General features: G+C 34.2%; 1 long non-coding RNA gene across 2 annotated transcripts; it reads left to right on the top strand.

Annotated features, from left to right (window-relative positions):
* Positions 1–1,340: 1,340 nt before the first annotated feature.
* On the top strand, positions 1,341–3,670 carry LOC107844904. 2 transcript variants are annotated; one of them, XR_007049541.1, is made up of 5 exons: positions 1,341–1,625; positions 1,727–1,891; positions 2,197–2,274; positions 2,934–3,317; positions 3,401–3,670. It is a non-coding gene; the product is annotated as an uncharacterized LOC107844904 (long non-coding RNA). The 2 variants fall into 2 exon arrangements; XR_007049542.1 differs by lacking the exon at positions 2,197–2,274 and having other exon boundaries at positions 1,358–1,625.
* The last annotated feature ends 3,195 nt before the right edge of the window (positions 3,671–6,865 follow it).

Raw genomic sequence — 6,865 nt, 5'->3', positions numbered from 1 at the left:
TGAATGATTAAGACTGTTTGTTTTTCAATATCTGAATGTGCAAAAAAAAATTATTTGTATATATGATAAAAGAAAAAATACAATTCAAATAAAAAAATTAATCATATATTATATTAATTGACTGAGAAAAAATATTTATGTTTGTTAGTGATAATAGGGATGGTTTATAATGATGGTTGCGGTGACAATGATTCATGTTGGTGATAAATAATGTTGGTGGTGATAGTTGTGATGGTTGGTATTGTAGTGACTATTATGATGATAGCGATTGATGGTGGTGGTGGGGTGGTGATGTGAAGTTTCTTGATATTATTAGTTTGAGGTGTTGATTGTATTGGCTGAAATATTAATGCATGATGGTTGATGATGTGTTGGTGGTAGTTAGAGATGTTGTTTGTTAGGATGGTGGAGATGGTTGTTAGTAGAGATAAATTATAGCGGTGGTAGTGGTAGAAGTGATGGTAAAGGTGACGTTACTAGTGACAATGGTGGTGGCGGTTGAAGAATGTGTGGAGGTTGTGATGTATTAGTGGTAGTTAGTGGTGGTCCTAGCTGTGATAGATAAGTTGGTCGGCAGTAGGAATTGGTCGGTAGTGGCTGATGATGGTGGTGTTGTCGATGACGGTGAATATAATAGAATAATAGAGGTACTAGGTGCGGTAGCGGTAGTTGGTAGTGATATTTGTTGTCGATGTTGGTCGTGATGATGGAGGTGGTTGGTGGATGGTGGTTGACAATGGTAGTGGTGGCAGAGGTTGTTAGTGGTGGTGACTGTTAATTATGAATAGAGTAGTAAATATTATCAAACACCAGAATATCTCTTCAGACCTATTAAGACTTGGTTCTAAATCTGAATGATTAAAACCTATTCTGAACTATTAAGAGCTAAAATATTAATAAAAAATAAATACAATTAATGATCTACACTCTGAACTATTCAAATTCAGACCTTCACTAAGTGTAAATAAATGACGCTTAAATGGTTAGCAATTATTTTTATAACTACTATGTAGATACTATTGCAAAGACTAATAGGTCTAAAATTCCTAAGTGGGGAGGCATCCTTTACTTTTGAAATGAGGCATATGTGGGTGCGATTAATATCACTAGGAATTTTACCCAACAGGAATGCTTCCGTACAAAATTTAATGACGGGGTGGCCCACAATATTTTAATATCATTATAAAAATGAATCTAATTGCGGGGTTTATTTGCGGAAATTATTTTAACCTTTATAAAATTATATTAAATGTGAAGATTAAATTAATCGTCGTTCAAAATTTTAAATTTGCAAAGGTTTTAACCCTCGCTATCTATTTAAAATAGATCATAGCTAAAAATTTTAGATTTGCGGGGATTTTAACTCTCGCTATCCATTTAAAAATATACGGCGAACCAAATTTCATTTCCCCTCTATTTTTAAAATGGACAAATGTTTTTTTCCCATTCTCTTAGTTTTACCCAAAAACCCTACAATGGTTAACATAGTTTGCTCGATTATTCAGACCCATTTCTCGATTTCTGCCCAAATCATTAGAAGCTAAAATTTGACTCATTTAGTCCAATTCTTTTTTCCTTTTGTAGGAAGAAAATTGCTTGATACTCACCGTCACAGGCATGGCCAGGTATAATTTGCACAACAGTGTTTACGTTTCTTTTGTTAAATCTTTTTTCCTGATCAGAATGATGTTTGTAGTAATTTTCTTGGGTTGTAACTTGCATGTAGATAGAGAGTGAATAGAGAGCAATGTTCATGAGATCACAAATTGGGTCGAGGCCACCTAGGTGTGAAAAAAGATGTGGTACTTGCAGACTCTGTGAAGCTATTCAGGTTCCAACAAATCCCCACAATTACAAATGAAAACAACAACCACACCTTTGTGAATGCTAAGTAGGATCTCTTTCATTCTGTTCTCATCAAAGAGATAAATTTTTGTATTTCCCTTTGTGTGTTATGTGTCTCTTACATATGGATCTGTAAATGCTGCAGCTCGTAAGCTGGATATGCTTCTCCATTTCTTGTACATGTTTTCCATTTGTCTGAGATCTGTATGTGTATATTTGATGTGCTACATGTTTTGGTTCATTAGAGCTGGTTTTGGTTGGTCAGTGCCCTGTCCTGTTGTGGTCACTCTTTGGTTGAGATGTCATATGGTGGATTGAGTTTCTCTCTCTTTTCTTCTTTGGTTATGTTAGGGACTTGATTTTGTTGTTGATGCGGGTGTTTGAGTGGCTTAAACTGAAAGTGCACCTTGAATTATACTGCAGGGAAAGGTAAACTTAGAAGTGTGTTTCCAGGACCTGATGCCTTAGCATTTTGTTTACCTACATGATCGCATGTGTTTTAAATTAGTGAAAGCTGGCTAGCTATTTGCTATATATTTCAATTAGTTAAGTGTAGGGACTGATAGCTGATTCAGAGTGCATACTGCATACGCATATATCTAATGAATTTTGTGCCAAATTAGAGTCTAAAAACACATAGCCTGGTAGCCCTTTATAATGAAAAACCTTGTGGCCTTATAACTGCATAAGCACCTTCATTAGTGAGACGTGACAACTGAACTCGGGTTGGTTTTATGTATTGTATCAGAGTCTGGCAACCCCTCAATGAAAATGTAACGAATGAGTGTTTACTAGAGTACTAATGTGGTTGGCTGGGTGAAAACTCTACTGCCCAAATCTATCGCACCACACCTTTGGCTGGTAAAAATATTTTGTGTGGTAGAAGCAGAATAATAAACTATAAAAAAGTTTACATTCTTTCAGTTTAATATACTACTTTTCTTGGTAAAAATATTCCCAATAATTATTAGTAGTTGTAGACTTCATTATATTCCCCTTTTCTTGTATTAATTTTATCTCTAACTTCCACAAATTTAAGCTAACATTGCAACTATACTTATATTCTGTCATTTTTTGAATTGTATCAGTTGGAAGTCATGAATGGTAACAACATGGAGGTAGAGCAGGTTCGTGATTTAGCTACTGAGAAGCGCGGGGAGGAGGAGGAGGGAGAGAAAGAGTTGTGTGAGAGCACGATGAGAATTCAACCATGGACTAAATAGATAACGTTAAGAGGAGTCATTGCTAGTACAGTTATTGGTTGCATATACAGTATGATACAAATGAAAATAAACCTCACAACTGGGATTAATCCTAATCTCAATATATCTGCTGCACTTCTTGCCTATATTTTCATTCAGGCGTGGACTAGGATCCTTAAAAGCTTGGGTTTGTATCTGTTCCTTTTACAAAACAGGAAAATACCATGATACAAACATGTTCTGTCGCGTGTTACAACATTGCTCTTGGAGGTATAACGTACTTATGTGTTGTTTTAGTTATGTATTTCGACACTTTTTTGTTATTGTGTTATGAATTATATTTGAATTTTCAGGTGGACTAGGATCATATTTGTTGGGAATGGAGAAGAAAACTTATGAACTAGCAAGAGTTGGAACAGTTGGAAATACATCAAATAGTTATAAGAAACTTGAATTTGGTTGGATGACTGGCTATCTTCTTGTAGTTTAATTTTGAAGTTTAATGTTTAATGTATTTTTGATATGTTTTTCAATTACAATGTTTAATTACTCTGTTGTATTAATACATGAATTGTAGGTTATACCTAAAGGAACAATAAAATTTGAGCTAAAATTAGAATCTATAACTAGTTATTGAAAATTGATGGATCCTATCAAATTTTTTAAAAAAATAAAATAATTGCGGAGGTTTTAACCCCCGCAAGTTTTAAATAAAAATTTATTATAAAAAGAATTAAATTTAGAATAGCGGGGGTCAATAACCGCCACAAAATAACCCCCGCAAATTAATTATGGGGATCGAAAAAAACTGTCGCAACTCGTTTGTGACGGCTCGTATTCTGGGAGTTTTAAAATTCCTCGCAATTATATTTTGCGGAATTTAAAACCCTCGCAAATCGTAAAATTAACTTCCACAATTTGACCCGTTTTTTGTAGAGATATTTTTGGTAAAAAAATGAACGAAGATCATCTGGTCCCAAGGCTCTAAAAAGGGAGAATGATTTAACTGAATCAATTATTTCTTGATTAGTGAGTGCCCTTTCTATACTGTTCATGTCCAAATTGATCGAACAAATGAAGGTTCTTTGACCATTGTTGATTTTAGAAGCCTTCATTCAAGTGGTACATAGTTGCTGATAGAAAGATACCACATGATCCACTATTTCACTATGCTTCTCTATTCTCTCCCCTTTATCATTATTTAAGCTAAATATTCTATTCTTCTATGGCCATTAAGGGTTGAGATGTGGAAATTTTTTGTGTTAGCCATCACGTAACCATTTAATTCGAGATTGTAGTTTCCAGTAATCCTTTTCTAGTTTTAGTATTTCATTAAGTTCTTTGGTTAAAGAGTTTTCAAGGTTAATTAAGAATGATGAGTATCGATAATTTGGGGATTTTTGAATTCTATCAAGTCTATATAGAAGATTCCTCTTTTTTGAAGATATTCCCAAATGTATCTGTATTCTATTCTATTAATATTTTTTTTAAAAAAAATTAGTATGATAATTGAAAATTCTCAGTTTCCGACCCATTCGTGTTGGATAATCTTTGGAAGGTCTAGATGGGACATCCACATTGATTTGAACCTAATTTTTTTTTTCTATTGTACTTTAGTGTGGTGTTTGCTGTAAGCAGGAGAGGACAGTTGTCCGAATAAGTACGAGGTAGGTGTCTGACTTTGAGTATTGGGATATGTAAGTAACCAGTCATTATTTACTAGGAATCTATCCGGTGTTCTAATATACTTCCTCCGTCACAAATTATTCATTTTAAATTGAGATGACACATTGATTAAGAAAAATAATTAATAATATGACTAATTTATTATAGTGTTCCTATTAAATAATGTTTATATTTTAATTTGAACAAAAGGTAATTAATGCAAAGGGTAAAACATGAAAAAAAAAATTTTGTCTCTTCTTCATTAATGAAAAACGCCAAGTAAAATGAAAAATCAAATTAGAAAATTTGAGACAGATAATTTGGGACAGAGGGAGTAAGAAATTTTTTATTTATGAAACATTTATTTAACCTGATATATTGAGTTTTATTAAAACCCATATCAATCATTACACAGTGATTGGCGATATCCCAAAAATCATTCGCACGTTGTATGTTGATAGGTCTACTACCTTTTTTTCGCACTACTCATTATTTCATTAACATCTCCTCCTAATTACCACTTTTCATTGTATTTATTTTTGATTCCACGAGATTTTACAATTACGTCGAGTACTTTCATAGATACAACTAAATATCCATGACCCACTGTTAGAGCTTACCTTGATCATAGAATCTATTTCTTAATCAGTCGTGGCAACATAAAGCAATTCAAGGATTTCATCATCCCATAGCATAACAATGCCATTGGAATTACCCACAATAGGAACTTCAATCATTCTAGTGAAAGAGAAAGTGTCTAGGAAGACTTGATAATTTTGCATTTATGTTTCAAAGAGGGCAACAAGTGGGGGCTTGTGCCATTCCAATGGGGCTTTAAAGTTCCTCCTAACCCACCATCAGTGCACCCTCTACAGTTCCATATGATTAGATTCATTGATTTGTTCAGAGAAGTTTGTGGTTTCATCACAACTAGCGGAGGAGCATATAGATCCCTTAGGGTTAGGTTCGTTAAGATCAGAAAATTTTCTATCGCTAGAGTAGCTGGAATTCTTATATCGAATGAGATTTTAAATTGCTCAGTAGATAAATAAGGATGGATTTTTTGGTGTATCTCTCTTCGAACACCATTATCTTTACTTCTCTTAGGACTCCTATTTTGCTCTGGTTTCCGTTAGAAGATCCATGGCATCTTCAATTTCTTGTTAGTCTAGATTTTCTTGCAGATTTGGGACTACTTGGGGAGGGAGTTCATTTGTGGGATCGGAGGTACCTGAGAGGTTGATGCCACATTGTTCGGCATTAGCAGGCTCGAGGTTTTCCTCGAAGGAACATGGAGAAGTATTGCATAGTAGGGAATTGCTTCCACCATTGGAGCTAGTGGATTTCATAGGGGTGGAATCTGCTACGGCATTGCCTATGGAAAGAAAAGAGGAATCTCTTATTTCCATATCCCCAACGAGATGTTTGTTGTAGAGCTCTATAGCAGTTTCGTTCAGACTAGGTGGGGATAGTTTGATATTTAGATACTTTCAAAACTTATTTTGATATTTAGACACAAGTCTTACAAAATTAGGTGTCTAGACACTATTATGACATCATCACTTCTTACTTACAAACCTACCACACAAGTTTTAAACTTTACACTTTAGTCTTTCCATCTCATCCATTTAATAGTTAATATTTCCCACCTTTTTTATATTTCCACCATTTTTTCATATTTCCTATTTTAATTTAGAAAATTGTCCAAGAAGCCATTACTAGGATCTCCCTTTTTTCCAATAATATTTCTGATTCCGGCCACTTTTCTGACGAAAAATTATTCATCACAACTGAAAATCTCCATTTTTCATCATTGCCTCCATTGTTATTCCATCATTTTTCAAAAAAGATGCAAATTTTTTTTTTCAACATTTCTACTAGCTCTAAAAGCTTTCCAAATCCGCTCAGTACCTCGCCATTAGATATATTTTAGTAGTTTAGAAGTCCTACACATATATTTTTCCATCCCAGAGTGAGGAGGGCAACGATTATATCGAAAATAAGTCAATTCGTGTCTTTGTTCAGACATATTCATACCAGTGATCAACCACTCATCGACCAGCTATAGGCCTATACCTTGATCTATTATCGATTTGTGTAGTCTATTATGGCAGTAGCTGACGTAGTTGTCGTGGGTGGTAATTATATGGGTA

This window comes from Capsicum annuum, unplaced genomic scaffold, assembly GCF_002878395.1.
Source record: "Capsicum annuum cultivar UCD-10X-F1 unplaced genomic scaffold, UCD10Xv1.1 ctg3121, whole genome shotgun sequence".
Lineage (NCBI taxonomy): Eukaryota > Viridiplantae > Streptophyta > Magnoliopsida > Solanales > Solanaceae > Capsicum > Capsicum annuum.
Note: the sequence above shows the minus strand (reverse complement) of the source record. Positions and strands in the feature narration are given on the sequence as shown.